Source organism: Taeniopygia guttata, chromosome 2 (genome assembly GCF_048771995.1).
Source record: "Taeniopygia guttata chromosome 2, bTaeGut7.mat, whole genome shotgun sequence".
In the NCBI taxonomy this organism is placed as follows: domain Eukaryota; kingdom Metazoa; phylum Chordata; class Aves; order Passeriformes; family Estrildidae; genus Taeniopygia; species Taeniopygia guttata.
Genome location: NC_133026.1, coordinates 35649767 through 35666275, shown reverse-complemented (window position 1 = coordinate 35666275; position 16509 = coordinate 35649767). Strand labels below are relative to the sequence as shown.

At 37.9% G+C, this 16509-nt stretch overlaps 1 long non-coding RNA gene across 1 annotated transcript; it reads right to left on the bottom strand.

Annotated features, from left to right (window-relative positions):
• Nucleotides 1-238: 238 nt before the first annotated feature.
• On the bottom strand, nt 239-7663 carry LOC140682504 (uncharacterized). Its single transcript, XR_012054339.1, has 2 exons — nt 7419-7663; nt 239-444 (listed from the first exon to the last, which is right to left on the bottom strand). It is a non-coding gene; the product is annotated as an uncharacterized lncRNA (long non-coding RNA).
• Nucleotides 7664-16509: the final 8846 nt, after the last annotated feature.

Genomic DNA, 16509 nt, shown 5'->3' with positions numbered 1-16509 from the left:
AGAGATATAAGGGACAACTCTATTTGCACCTTTTGCAAGGCGCGTACCAACAGGATGATTACAAAGCTTGCATTTCACAAAGTCACTAAAACATAAAGTCATTATTTTGTGGACAGTAGCAGCGTTTAGAAATATACAGTCTTGGTTTAAGACTATTATGTGGGGTGGACAGTCCAAAATTAGTTAGCTCCCTTCTTAACAACTCCCTTTTCACCAACAAGGAGAATGTGAGAAGATATAGGTGAAAAAATATGTTTACTAGAAACAAAACAATCAACATAACATCAGTTATGTTCATCATTGAATACAATGTTGCTGAATCCCGGGAACAAATTAAAACAAGGTGGAGAAGTTCCTCCTCAGTATGGTGGACTCCATAGCTGACCATGCATCAGAAGATGAAGACAATGTGGCAGAGAAGCCCCACATGGCTGAACCTTTGCCCTGGAACAAAAAATGGGAAGATAGGAGCTTACAAAGCAGTTCTGGTAGCAGGTGAGGGGTGCCAGCTTCATCTGGGGCAGCTCTGAACCTGCAGTCAGTCCTTTTGCTTCTTTTGGGCCAGCTGGACCCAGTTGGTGTCAGTGCTGCAGTTTTGGGTTGCTTCTGCATTGCAGTGGAAATAAAAATAGATTTACTGGGCACTGAAACTCACAGGCCCTGACAGCTCTGGTTCCAGAGATGTGTGTTGCCCCCGAAAAAGTTGTTACAAATTTGCTCCAAACAGTTTAGGATTGTGGAATGCAGTTTCTTGGAGACCTCTGGCAGGCAGCGTCTCATGGAGAGAAAGACAAGGCATCTGCTTCTCTTTGCTCTTGCCCCAGGCAACTCTCTTGGCAGCACAGTAAGAATAAAAACTCCATGTTTCCATTGCCTGTCTCTTACTGGGACCCTGGGCCAAACTCCTCTATGAAACTGGGATAAAACACACTGATTCTGCTCCAGGTTCCCAGGTCTAAAAGTGATACTTTTAAGCAGGTTGGTATAGAAAAAATTTGGAATACAAGACACTTGATTTTGGTTACTCAGAACATACACAAATACTCCTATACTGGAAAATGCAATGTTGATCTCTAGGAACTAAGGCTGGGAAAGTCTTTTACAAGGAGGCTGAGAGAAGTACAGAAACATGCTTGAAGTTGCTCACCTGAGAGTCTGAATAACTGAAATGTGATGGCTATTTCTTTTGAAAATAAATGATAAAGCATCACTGACTTGGACTATTACAACATTCTGAGAGAGACTTTAAAGAATTTGTGCACATAACATTATATTTCAATCTCTTAGAGGGCTGACGGGATGTGAAATACAGAAAAATAAAATGAAATCTTGCAATGATTTGTCAGAATGTTCAGTATTACAAAATTGTGTCTGCTCTATACACTTTAACAAGTTTGCAAAGATACCACCTTAAATATTGTAGCATTGAAAATATGCTACTTTGTAGCTGGAAAATTTGGTTTGTATTTGATTCATGTTTTAATATTTTCTGTGATGACCCTTTGATATTTACTTCATGTACTGGTTGGCTCTTGATTTGCAAGGCATTTTGTAAATAGTTTTCTACAGGAGCTCTTAAAAATCAGGTATGTCAAATATCACAGTGACGCAGCAGGAAGTGGAATCAGACTGACTGCTACAAGAATTGGGATCAGTGAGGTAAACTATTAATCTGTTGATATTGTGAAAAGTTCAAAACTGGACCTCTAACAGTCCTTACTTCTGTCATGCAGGAATCATATTCAAAGGAATTACTGACTCACATCCATGCAACATAGTCATGTCAAGTTGAGCCTGACAAAAGCAACTCAACAACTCAACTGTAGGTGTAAGTATGTAATATGATTATTCGCAATTAAGTCAAATGCAATTTTAAAAAATTACCAATTGTTGAGTCTCCTGCAAGGTTAATATGTTGAGGATTTTCAGTACTAGGGAGTCAACTGAAGACAAGATTGCAAGGCTGAGTGCTTATTTCAAGTCCATGATCTATTATGCCTTTGGAATCCAGATAATCTTTTTTTCTTGTGAAGAGCTCTTGGCTTTTAACAAGTTCTCATATCAAAAGCCTTACTGATCCCCAAGTCATCAGCTTACCAGAAGTGACAGCTTATGACAAAGATATGGGCAGCTCCTCAATTAACATGAAATTGGAATCACTATTAGATGATTATTTTTCTTGTAAAAGCATTTCATACCCTTACTATTGACCTGTCATGAGGCACTGGCTGAGATCACAGCATAATGACTTGGTTCAGAAGTCCTTTGATGTCTAGCAAAAGCCTAAAAATATTATTATTGAAATATTTCATCACCAGAACTTGTTATATATTTTCATAATTCCCAAGCTGATAAGGTAATTGCAATGTAAAGACATGGACAACAATATGAATAACACTCTCCTATATAGGCAAAGTCCCACTTAAAACTATCCAGTGACTTCTAGCCATTTGAATTTTATGAGACAGAACAAAGAAGACAAATTAGCTGAAGCACACATTGATTGCAAATGAACATACCACTTAACACTTTAACAGTTGAAAGAGCACAAATATTGAGTAACTGGTACAACAGATTAAAAGTCTTCATCTCTCCCAAGAGGCACATATGAGCTAGAAAAATATAAATGTTTCTATTATTATGCTGCATAATACTTCTCAACTCTTCATGTTCATGCATTTTGTTTAAAAACTGGTGAAACACAAAAAGGGAGATTCGTTTATTCAATGTTGTTTATTTTTGATTCCTGAAGTAACACATGGTAAAACCCAGACAGACACAGATCCCTTTCTCAGCTACACTATTACTTCTCAAAGCAATGTACTTTCACTGAAGTTGGTGAAATTATAATGGTTTAAGTGCTGAACTACTGACAGGAGTAACTCCAGTATCCAGTTGCCTAACTTCTAACTCAGGTAATTCTCCCATTAAATTAACAGAAAGAATAGCACAGCTAAAGTGTAGACAAGCAGGCCCATAGTCTTGATGCCAGAGAAAAAGTTAAAGTTCATATTTTGTGCTATGAAATAACCTTATATGAAGGATAAATGCTTTAATACCATGATGGGCCATAATTGGTCTCTTACACTGATGTAAGAGAGAGCTGAAACACCTTAGAAGGTGTCAAAGACTCATGAAACATCCCATGATCCACTATTTCATCAGCCAGGGGAGGTACAGAAGGTGTTTCTACCTAGCTCAGCATAACACAAATTCCGTGGACCATGTGCTTCCTGGATTCTTTCTCTCACTACTTGAGGGATACTGTCAGCAGCCACCACTTTGACAAGACACCAATCACTGAGAAGGCCAGAAAAAGAGAACCAATGGAATGCTATTGGAATCTCTGTAGTGGTGATATTTTTTCTACTTAATCTGTTTCTCTGTCATTCTCTTTCTCTCCCCCTCCCTCTCTCTTTTCTCCCCTCTCTCTACCTCACATTTACTGTTAAATAAAAATCTATACTATTGACTTCAGCATATTGTCTCATTTGTGCCTTTACTCTGAAAGAGGCGTCTCTCTAATAATTGTAATAACCAGATTTTAACATTATTTTCACTCACACACAGTCTATTCCTGTGTTCTTAGCAGACACTACATTGTAAACAATCCCTGAGCTTGTCTTCCATATGCTAAATGTAGCTACTTTAAAATTAGCTTCCCCATCAATTTTCTTCTTGAATACTTTCAGAAAATAGCATCTGATTTGAGAACACTCATTTGTAACAGATTTGATGTACAGTTAGGAAAGTAGCTCATATACAGTGTTACAGGAGTGAATTGAGGTCAGTTGGAAATGTGTGGAAAGATAGCTTCAATACATTTGGAAAAGCTGACAAAAACTACATCTAACAAATAAACCATGTCTGAAGACACAAAGAGAAAACCACTGTCACTTTTTAAATCTTCCTTAATTATGAAGAACAAAAAGCAAGCATGGCATCTATGCAAGAGAGAATTATTGTAGTCCAACGCAGATTCTATATGTAAAGTTTCAGTTTCACAGAACCCACCAGGGAAAATACTCAACAAAGTTGAATGTAAAATTGAGACAAAAATCTACTTTCTCATATTTGAGGAAGTTTGTGATTATTCAGGTAATATCACGGAATCACAGCATTGCTATGTGGGAAGGAAGTTTTGGACATCATCAGTTCAACCCCTTAGTCAAGGCAGTGTCACCTAGAGCAGGTTTTACAGGAAAGCATCCAGGTGGGTTTTGAATATCTCCAGAGAAGGAGACTCCACAATCTCTCTGGACAGCGTGTTCCAGTGTTCTGCTACCCTCAAAACCATTTTTTCTCACGTTGAGGTGGAACTACTTCTGTCTCAGTTTGTGCCCATATTTGTAGAAGAACTTTTAGTAGTGCATATATTTTAGCAAACCTCCATTTAAAGTAAAGAACCTGTAAGTGCTAGTTAATTTTGTAATTAGCACCATTTTTCTGGAGTTTTAATGGGTGTTGAAATAGATAAACTATCTATATTGCTGATTCACATATTTCAGAATCAAATAAACTGAAATAGTATGGGTTTCATTGCAACTGCAAGAGTTGTTCCAAATACACCATGGCATTTGTATTTTCCTCACAGTCTTAAATTAACTTGGCTAAGAGCTGTCCTGTAATATAAGAATTCCACCACTCCAGTAATTTGGCATAGCTGCACTCCTTATGACAACGCAGGACACTAACACTTTCTTTCTAGACACCACCTGCATAAACAACACTGACAGACTACCATATTTAGGGGTTGTCAAAACATTGTGACAGCAAGTTTTAGTAATCTAGAACCAGCATCATGATTATGATGGGCTCAAGTTCTACTGAAGACATAAAATTCCCTTTTTTTCATAAAGTGAAATATGAAAAATTTGAAATGAAAAATGAGTCACTGTTCTGCTCATAAAGTGAGCAAAGTAGAAATTAGATTCCCTGCCAGTTTTCAACTTGTTAGCCAGTCAGACTGAAATTCTGAAAAATCATTCTTCTTCTACTTAGATGATGCAGGTTAAAACATACTTTTAATTTAATGAAGATAAAGATGAAGAAATTTACTCAGCTTAATGGTTTAAATATTAACTACTCTAGGCAGAAAATTTATTCAAAGTGGAATTACTACTCTATTTACAGTTAATCAGTATTAGAATATCCGTCAATGAAATCAAAACACTCCCAGCATAGACACACTGGGTTTGTACTACTCCAATAAAAACTATCATTCCTGGAAGGACTGAAGGAATGTAACAATAAGAACAGCCTTTTTTTTTTTTTTTTTTTTTTTTAATGGAAGGAACAGATGTTATGACAGAAATCTCCAGAGTAGACACCTATTATAAAAATGAGGTGCTTCAGCTTAATAATTTAAAAACAGTAGTAAAACACATCAAGCCATTTAAAATCAGCTCAATATGTCTTAATTATAACAGAAATAAAAATTTATTGTGTTTCAGTAAATCACAAATAGAGAGAAGTCCTTGACTAAAGAACTAAGGGTAGATTAAATTCTTGTAGTTCTACTTTAATTAAAGCCAAAGAAACTTAATTTTTCCATGGACTACATACCATGGAAGGGTCAACAATACTTAATGCTGAGCATCTGCCAGTTATTTCTTTGCTTTCCATTTGACATTAAAATCAAGTGTAACTGTATTATAGACAGCGCTAGAATATTCATCATTGAAGTATAGTATAGTGTCAATGTATATTAATTTCTCCCACAGAAATAGTATTTTAACATACAAAAAGGACATCCTTCACTGTACAAACATTATTTTTATATTCTGAAATTAATTTCATCTCACTAGGTTTTTATATGGATATTTGCAGATCCCCTTGCTCTACTGTATAGTACATAAGTCTAGATATTAAGTAGACTCACCAAGGCAATGCAGTAAAGTAAGCAACAGATGCAGTTTTTATCACAAGTGGTACGTGTATTATTATTCAAGTTGAACCATGTGAATGTTAAATTTCTCATTTTAACTTTCCAGTTTGATTATTAGCCATTTAGGTCCCCAATATATAAAGTACACGCACAGTAAAAGCTTGACACCCACCCAGAAATCTATGCCAAAGTATTTTAATTAAATGTCATACTTCGAAAATCAATTATTTTTGGAGGCTTAATTTAAAACACTTGGTTTTCACAGAAAGCTTTTCTAATTTTTGGTTACTAAAATAAGCTTAAAAATGCAAATCCAAAGCACTGGAAGACAAGAAAGCAGACTACACCAACTAAAAATGTGTATCTCTTGCAAGTGTCCAATTTTTAAGCCATGCAATGATTGTTTTTTTTTTACCTAAACTATGATTTTGGATTGCTTGAAATGCAAATATTATAAAAACTGTGACACAAGATCACTACTAAGATATCAAGAATTGCTTCTAACACCCAGTTACATGCAAGAATCAAAGTGACAGAACTCTCTGGATGACAAGAAGTCAGTATGCAGCAGTAAATGCATGTGGCATCTCTCAGGATACTTACTGCAGATCCCATAGTAGGGCAGAAGTTACCAAGCTAACTGTAAGCAGTTTGGTTTGGAACTAGAGGCAATTTAACTTCAGCAACAAATAACTATTTAGATGTATGGAAACCATATGCACGCAGAAATGTTTACTGGGGCTGCAGAGCCATGACTGATGGAATGGCAGAGTCTCCACTTCTACAGGCTCATGTTATAAGCTTGTCAAGTAGTGGGAAATACCAGAGCTGTGAGCATTGCCAAATCACTAAACTTTACCCTTGAATTTGATAGAGTTCACCCTCTTTTGCACAGTCTCCTTTGAACTGCAAATCATAGTCCTTAACTTCAGCATTTCTCTCTCCCAAGTGCAGCAGTAATGATTTAAAACTCTGCATCCACTTGGTTAGATCATTTCTCCTCCTGCAAATAACATTATTCAAATTAATTCAACCATTTCTATACAACTGTGTTATGTAGGGGTGAAAAATAAAACAAAATTGGATCCATAATTCAAAGATCATTCAACAGGGGTCTTTAAATATGGTCTTTTGAACTGTTATAAGTTTCCATTAAATACATAGAAGAGTAATTAAAAATTGACAGAAACAATTCCACTGTAAGTGAATGAAAAGGGGCAAGAAAAAGCAAACCTCCCAAAAACTTGCTTCCACACTTTACCATTACTTCCTTACCCATCTTCCTTTAACCAAGACTGAAAAACTGCCGCATTAATAAGAAAATTTAAGCAAGTCAGCCCTGTTTTCAAATAAATAAACAGAAGATTTGTGAGGACGGACTAATGCATGTGTGGGTGTCCTAGTTAAGAGGTGGAGTTTAGGTTTAGGGATGACCCGAAATCAGGTATTCCATATCTTCTCTACATTAACCCACGCAAGTTAGTTTAGTGTCTCTTTAAGGCCTGGAGTCAGAACCAGAACTGTGTCTTACCCCAGCTCATGGCAGGGCAGGTGTGCCGGATCCCTTCAAACGCGGAAAGGACAGGCCAATCCCTTCCCGGCTGCCCCCTGCCATTCGCCGGGGAGGGTGCAGTGCACTGCCTTCTCATCGGTGCGCTGGGGAGAGACAGCCTGCTGAGCTGCTCCAGCGTCCCGGCACCACCGAGTCCTTTCGGACAAAACCGGTTTTTCGACAGGTTTTGTTTTTCCGCCGCTCCCCACTGTTTTTTCTGTTCTCGGGGGAGAGAGTTTGTTTTCTTGGAACTGGGTTGTTGCCGCGTTGTTTCGTTTGTTTTCTCTCTCAGCAGCATGACCCAGAGAGAGGACGGTCCCTCACTGTGTCCGTGTTTCCGGGACAATGAGCAGGATCTCCTCCGGAATCGTGGGCGGGGGTTGAACCGTTTGCCTTTGTACTTCTTGGTTATTGTTGTTTTCTCTTAGTAAACTGTTATTCTTTCACTTATATCTCTGCACATTTGTCTCTCCTTTTTGGTAGACTGGAGAGGTCAAAACTCCGGGGAGGTAGTTTATCTTGGAGTCTCCGCCCCATAAATTGTCTTAAACTAGGACAGTGGGCAAACAAGGGAAGATTCCAGTGATGTTAATTAACAATAACACAATACAGAACATATTTTCTCTCAGAATAGATAATTTTGTCATTTCTCTGTTGAGGTGTAAATCTGAAGTAATTACATTCATATCAGCAAATACCTAATGATAAGATGTAAACAACATTTTTCAGCCACTACTAAGTCAATTTTGAAACTCTACCATTCAGATATGCAAAGAACTGGAGTCTTCCAAAGTGTAATGAGATTATTATATTGCTTATATTCACATACTTCTTTCTATCAGCTCTACAGCAAAAAAATGGCAAGTTAAATGCCTGTTAAAATTTAACTGCTTTTCATTATTTTTCTTCTTTCAAAGGAAAGTAAGGAATACACATGGCAGGTGACAATTCCACCTGTATCAAGTTCTTTAAATCCCTCTCCCATTCCCCCATCTTAAAACAATTTCATAGTAAGTTTGAACATATAGCATTTCCTTGAACAAATCAAAAGTGTCTAAGACATTTCATGTTTCATGACCTTTTGTAACTAGCCCTAAGTAAAATTCTGACATTCTTACTTGATTTAATGTCAACTCCACAATTCAGTAGCTTTTCACCACTTCTTGTGTTGAAGTATGTTATTTTCACCAGCCTGGACAGTTTTCAGTGGATGGTTTTGCAGCTCAATCTTCATTTTGTGTTCAGCTCTAATGTTACAAGGAGCTGTTTAAGAAAAGGGTGTCAAGAACAGTACAATCTGTTTAGTTATACTGAATGGTTAGTATCAGGCCTAAGCACTTGAGTTAGCTCAGCCTGGTACCCCCCTAGTACTCATGTCCATTGCCCAAGGCATTTTTATTTCTTAGCACCTGTAGCTGTGCTAACCTCCACTTATCTGTATAGTTCTGCTCTGTCTACTGTGGCAGCTATGAGGGAATCCACGTTTCTAAAAACGGTAAGCACAACAAAACAAAGAACACTCAGATTCTTACAAAAAGTTCTTAATTTCAAGCAGATTGCTCACATAATTCCAATTAAGAAGTCAAGGGTTGTCTGTGCAGTGGGGGACACAAAAGAAATGGTGTCAACTTTAATTCAGATGATTCAGAAGTTTTAGACAAACAAGAGTTTTTGACAAACAAGAGCTGGTAAATGATGCTTACACAAATAAGGAAATAAAAAATTCATTTTCGAAACAAGATTATAAGAGCTTTGTTTCTTTTCTCCCCTGACAAAAAGCATTTCTTAACTTTTGCTAAGTCCACTGCCACACCAACAGGGGACACCAATCACAAGGTGTGATATAAATATTCTTGACATCAGTCCTATCCAGGTAGGAAAGAAAATATCAAAAGTAGGCAATATAATAGAGATTTCTTTCTTTAGAGAAACATAATAAATTGTGGGCACATTTTATATACAAAGGCACTCAGAAGTATTGGAAAGCTGCTTTGTTCTTTGACAGCCATACAATTTATAAATACAATGTATCTATAAACATCTATTAACATACTAATCTATAAAATTACCTTACTAAAGAAATTCATTGTAGCAATGAAAGTTGACAGTGAGAAAATTTACTTCAGAACATTCAATATTACCTACAGTAACTTTGTTAATTAAAGCATGTAGGAGGTTTAAGTTGCTATTTATTTTTAAAATAAAATCAGGAACCTAAACTTAGAAACAGGAAAGGGCTACTCATGTGATGTAAAATCAGAAAGAACAACATATCAACTAAATTTTTAAAAAATTCTTGTTCTAATTTTGTTTTCCCACCAATATATAATATGATTTTTGGAAGAAAAAAAAAATCAACATTAAGACTTCTGGCAAAAACTCTAAATGAAAGATGACCTGATTTACAAGTAATTTAGTATTCTATATATACATCTAGATCCAAATATACATTCCAGCAAAGACACTGCAAATGAAACTCACTCAAAAGTTAATTAAGGCTTTTATACACATGGAACTGTTCCTGATTAATTCCACATGGGCCAGTCTTAATACAGAAGTGCTTCATTCCATTTTGGTTAAAACAAACTGTTTTGTTCAGAAATGAGTCACTTATAAATGTCATAAATCACAATCATTCCTACACTGTTTTAATTACTTGTGACCAAATGGGATGGAAAAAAACCCAGTCGGTAGGCTTTAATTCCTAAATTTAGAGGTCTATCTGTATGAATTTCCTTTTAAGCTCACTTAAATTAAGAATCTGATAAAAAAAAAAATTAGTATTTGTACTTTTTACAATAGATACAGAAAAAAAAATATATACTTGTGCAAAGACACATAAGCCTTAAGCTTCTGAAGAATGGCATCTAGGTTTCAGGCCTTGTAAATGTATCCCTCCTCTCACTTCATAAACGATTTGCTCCTCCTTGAGGGTCAGAACTGTTTCACAGGTCATAACAGTTTCGTGGCAAAGACCCATCAGAAAAGGAGACACAGATGTTTACCATTCCTCCTCTTTGTTTCCTTTGATTCAAACGTTTTTGAATGCTTGAGAAATCTTTTTGGCTGCCTTTTCAAACGACCGACCACCAAATGATACTGTAATTCTATGGAGGATAAAAAAGGAAGGAATTGTACTTTTATTTTTATAACCCCTTATGTTAAAAATAGGTTAGAAACTGTTGTAAAATAGTTGATAATTGTTGAGCATGTACTGTTAGTTTGGTTATGGTAAAAGGGGTTAAAGGGGTACCCCCCCCTCCCCTCCCCAGCCCAGCGAAACGAGCCAGCCTGGACAGAACTATAATGGGCCAATCAAGCACCTTAAACCTGCATCTAAATGAAGGATCCAAAAGAAACCAATCCAAAGGGACACGATAAAACAGGGGCTTCCGACCCAAAGAATCTGTGCCGCTCCACCTGGAACATCGGGGACATCGCTGCTCAGAAGACCCAGCGCCGGCACTGCAGCATCTTCGACGGGAATGCCCCTGCTCAGCCCGCGGGTGCCCTTGCTTTAGGCTTTTCTTTTTATTATAATAAATACTGAAATCACTTTTTAGTACCGTGAGTGCGGTCCCGTTTTTAACACCTTACATATTAGCTTTGTGAGAAATACCTCACAATGATAACCTTTATGGAGTCAATACCCTATGTATTTCTCACATTATTTAAAAATATTATTTTCACCTGGTGGAGAGAAGATTGAGAAGGATTTGGAAAATTACTCTCAAATCAAGAATCAAGTGCGTTTAGCAGGCAGTTACTTAATTCTAGCTTAGTGAGTACAAACACTGCAACAGACAAAAATGTCCTTATCACTGCCAGACGGTCGGAGCAGGAGCACATCTGCTGCAGTAAGATGCAAATACGGCAGATACCATTGATGTGAGGCACTGATGGCTGGCGAGTTGTATCGAGCAATAGCTCTCCTCAGAGGAACAAAAATGGCAAATATCCACTGCTGTTTTTCTTTCTTCTTGGTGTCAGCACACAGTATGGATCAAGCAATAACAAGATAAAGAAGCCTGTGACTTTTAGCCATATATGAAAACAGTCAAAAAATGATAAGGATTTGTCCAAGGTTCAAAAAAACAAGTGGATATCTGCAGACTATATGCTTTCTTTTTAGGGTTCCCAATTTTATACAGTAGTGTTAGGAGTCTGGATAGGATTGCAGGTCACTATTTCAATCATGTTAAATGCCTATGTATTTTTTTATCTGTGGTCAGGAATAATCTTAAAAAGATCAGACCATTTATAACATATATTGTAAATATAATTTTGATTTAGGATTTTGTATAAGAGAAAGTTTTAAAATATCTTTATCCCTCTCTCAGTTCTATCCTTTTCAGAGAATAGTTTTTATAAAAATGGAAAATGAGAAAAACCAGATAGTTACGGTTTATTTAATCAAACATAAGATGGAGACTGTGAAAGTTATTGTTTTTCCAGAAGGAAACAACTGACTGAAAGATGGACTAAATCAGGGCCAAAGCAGAGAGCTGAGAGGTTTCTCCAAGCCATGTTTCTGTAAAGGATGGTGGCCCACTCTAGAGTATACAGAAACGCAATAAAGGGTGCTGCTTTTCCTCCTTTTTCTTCTATAGCAGATGGAAGGGTAATGCTCTGCAAGGAAGTGACCAATATCAGACAGTATTTTTCTGTATGTTCTGGCTTCTATATTCTAATTTTTCAATACAAGACACTAAGGTGAAACGCTCTGATGAAGGAAAGTGGCTCACTGCAATTTGAACTTGTAGTATGGTGAGGGAAGAAAAGTTTTCAGGGTCTGTAAGTTTAGAGAAAAGGTAGAAGAACCTACTAATAATCTAATTGTAGAGCAGACAGATACTCAAACTCCCGGTGCAGTGGAAAAACTCTTTCTAGAAACCAGAAATGCATACAATTTGTTGTAATTCAGAGCAGTACTGGAAGCAGACAATAGCAAGGAGAAATTGTTCATAAATATATTTTACTTTTATTCTGTTTTACTTAGTGTTGATGAAATGGAATGTTTTAAATGAAATGGCTCTAATTATAAGGAAAAAAGCGTAAGCAACCAAGTACATTTTCCATACAATACCTTTTTGCCCTGTGGCCCTCAGTGTTAAATACTCTTGTGCATATGTTAAGCACAAGTTGAAAAAGAGACCAGAGAACTTTACAGACAAATCACTGAGTATCATCAAATACAGTCATGAAAGGGGCTCGGGACATGCTTTGGAGGCTGGCAAGCACAGGGAGAAACTAAAAGTAAGAAAAATCACTCTACACCTGCCCTGTCTTCACATCCTTTCTCTAGGCACTCCTGGCTACTCTGAACAAAGATACCAAACTGGTGGTACTTTTGATCTGAATCACGCACAGCTGTCTTTACCTGTTCCTATGTACTTGTATGAGTCATTCTTGTAGAATGTTTGGATGAAGAATATTACATACCTGTGCAATACACTGAAATGTTTCAGTCATGCTGTAGTACAAGCTGAAGTGTGGACCAGCTTTCCTATAGTGGTTAAAGTTATTCAGGTTAAATTTAAATTTTGTCTGAATTTAAATGCCTAAAGGCTAATCAGAATTACTGATAGTGCTAAACATAGCCTTGACTACCTCATACAATGATTTCAACAATGTCCTGACTTAGCTTACAGATAACTCAAGATATGTATGGCTTAGCTCTTAAGTTTTCACTTAATTATTGACTCTGTGAGTTAAATTTATTATCAGACTAATTAAAATGTTCTAAAATAATGTAGTTTCTAGAAAAAATAAGCTTCCAAATTCCACTAGTGAAAATTAAATAAATGAATTAATGTTGAAAATAATATTCCAGTTTTCATCCAAATCAAGGGGGGAAAATATTGGAACATTATTCACGCAGAAATTCACTGTGTTTTTTTTAATAAAAGTTTCTTGTGTTGCATTACTTCTTAGAATTGGGGGGGAAATATAAGGAAAATCATTCAGCAAATGATTCATTACATTTTGAAGGACTTTACTGTACTAGTGGAAATATAGATTGTGGTTTGATTATGGTTACTCTAGTGGTTTCAGTGCACATTATAACAGTGTCGATTTTTTTAAAAAGGCAGGTGTTCATCAGAACATTATGATACATCCTCCTAAATAGCTACTCTGATGCAAAGACCAGCAAAGGAAATATCCAAAGTTTAACCAGATATAGAATGACCCTTTCAGGGCTTTAAAGCCTGCTGTGAAATGTATGTGGCACTCTCTTCAGTATGAAGCAGGAAATTAAGAAAACAGATATCCAAATCCTCTTTGGTTACTCAGCATCTTTTTCTTAGGCAAACTGCTGTCTAAAAATTGGGACTTTCTTCTCTTGTTCTTAATCTAATAGCTTGAATATATCTTTCATAATCTTCTCTTCATATTTATGAATCTCCAAGGAGTAGTTAGCTGCATTAACTTTACAGAAAGAGTCAACATTATTCACAAGAAAAGATCCCAAAATTGCATATGAGTTAGGAGAAATGCTACAAAAATTTGAATGTTACATGTTACTCTTGCTATCTACTTTTAAGTCTACTTCTAGGAAGACTAAATCTAACCTGACTTTTAAAGCACATCGTCCTGTACTTAGGAGTATTAAATTTCAAGATGCAACCTCTACTATCTGTAATCAGACTGGTAATTTTTCATCAGATTTTCTGCAGCCTATCAGATCCCAAGCCAGAGTCTCTCACTGAATTACTCTGATTTACTAAATTAATTTATTTACCAATGTCCTAATTAAAGAGGAAAAATGAAACAAAGAAAAATTGGTATATTAAAGTGATAAGTACTACATGGTGTAGCAGAATATAAAATTTGTTTCTTCATCTGCTACTTAGTGCATTTAACAAATAAATCTATTGAGCATTAACCATTGTAATAGCAGTATTGCTAAAAAAAGCTAAGACAATAATTTCCTATTCCACTTCCTCCGCTCCTTTTGAAATTTATGTATTGGCAGCAGAAAAGAAATTACTTTCTCCTTTGTTTTAAGCAACAGATCTTCTCCAATTTTAGAAGCTAATGCCTAGTTAAGGAAAACAGGACACAAGCCTGACCCAAATCCAGTACAAAAAGCTCAGAACAGCCTCACTTGTTGCCACCCTTAAGGTCAAATATGAATCCATTATACCCAAGTATATACCTATGTATTATTTTCCCCTCATTGTTGGGGCCCATTTTCAAAGCCTCAGCCATTTGAAATAAGATCTGATAAGTATTGTACAGCATGCCTTCCATTTAATTAAGTGGGCATTAGCTGCATGAAAACCAAGGGATATGCAACCCCACCAGATTTAACAAAATCTCTTCTATAAGTAACAAAAACACATCTATGTGATCAGGCCTTTATTATTGCTATTGCCTAAACCAGCTCTGGGTCCCATGTAAATCCAGTGCAGCAATCTACTTTGGATTATTAAAATAACATCTGGAAAAGGTGAACACTTGGTAAACTGATTAAAAAGTTGAATCTTTAGAAGACATAAAATTTGATTGGAAAAACCAACTTTGGTAAGATGTTCATAGGATTCCCCTCTTCCTTGAACCTTCTAAAATCAGTATCTCTTCTAAACATTTGATACCAGTGGCAAACAGCTATTTAAAACTAATTTCCAAATCTCATCTTATTCCTGTAGAATCAGGAGAGCTTCCAGAGAGATTTCCTTATAGAAAAGCCTTGGCCCACTGGTGATTGGGTAGAAAGCTGGAATTCAGCACAGAGTAATGGAGACCGATTACTCTAGCACAGCTATATAGTATTGGTTTGTCACAACATTAATAAGAGAGCTACTTTGAGCTTTTGCCTCGAAGTGCGTGAAAGCCTCTTCAACAACACACCATTCTCAAAACTTCCCCAAGCAAAGTACAAGCTCTTGTCAAAAAGGCAAGAGCTGCTGCTGCTATGACATACATTCAACAACTTCCTGTGCAAAAAATGCCACAAATGATAGTCGCAACCTAATCCGCCTCCTCAAAAAAAAAAAAAAAAACACCAAAAAAAAGAAAAACCCAGATACGCTACAGTATTCTCGATCCTTTGTCTTCTAAAACTCAGACACCAAGGGACAAGGGGGTGGGGGAGCACCACGAGTGCGAGGAGAGGAGGGAGGGTGTGGCCTCTGCTGTCCCATCCCCCAATGAGGCTATTTAAACAGAACGGGATGACCTCGCACAGGCATTTATCGACGTCGGGAATTCGGCGTCGTCGTCGCGAGAACCGACGGTCTGAGCTTAGTTTTTCTCAAAAAAGTTTTGTTTGAAAACCCATCTTTTTTAAGTGTGTGAGCGCAGCCTCAGCTCTAGTGAGTGATGGTGAGTGAACGCCGAAGGCGAGCCATGCTGGGGCAGTGGGGTAGGGGCGGGCTTCTGCTGGGTTATGTGCTTTGAGGGGGGACCCCCAGCGGGCAGCGGAGCAGTAACTTTGTTGGGTTGTTCTTGGGGTGAGAAATGGGAATACTCTCAACTCGAGCAGGGTCCCCTTGTAACGCGGTGACGGGACTGAACCCCTGAGGGCTATTAGCACTGTAACTGTCTTGAGGGTTTTACCACCTTACAATACGAGCGTTTAAGGTGAAGGGGGGAATACCGCAATTGACAGGCCAGGAGCTTGTGCAGGGGAACCTCTGGCTCGTAGCTGTCGGTGTTACGGTCTGGGGAAGGCTTGGCGTCGGAATACGCTTCACACCCTCGAGCGGCCATTTTGTGGCGGTGCTAAAATAGCGCTGTCCCGCGCGGCTGGGCGGGCGTGCCTCCTCCTGCCCGGGGCGGTGTACCTGATGCGCGTAGTGTCCGGCAGGACCCCTTGGCTGGGGCGTGCGAACAGCTTTCATTGTCCTCAGCGCCAGAGCTCCCTGCCCGCGCCCCGTCGGCGCCGGGCAGCCCAGGTGTGAGGATGTAAAATGGCGGCGTCACGCGAGCGGCGCCTCGCCCGCCCGAGGACCTGCATTCCTCCCCGGCCGGAACGGCGGGCTGGCGTCACCCGGGGGGCTGCGGGCTCCTCGGCTCGCACCAGCATGCTGCTTTGCTGTTTGTTCTTTCTCTTTGAGAAACGTGA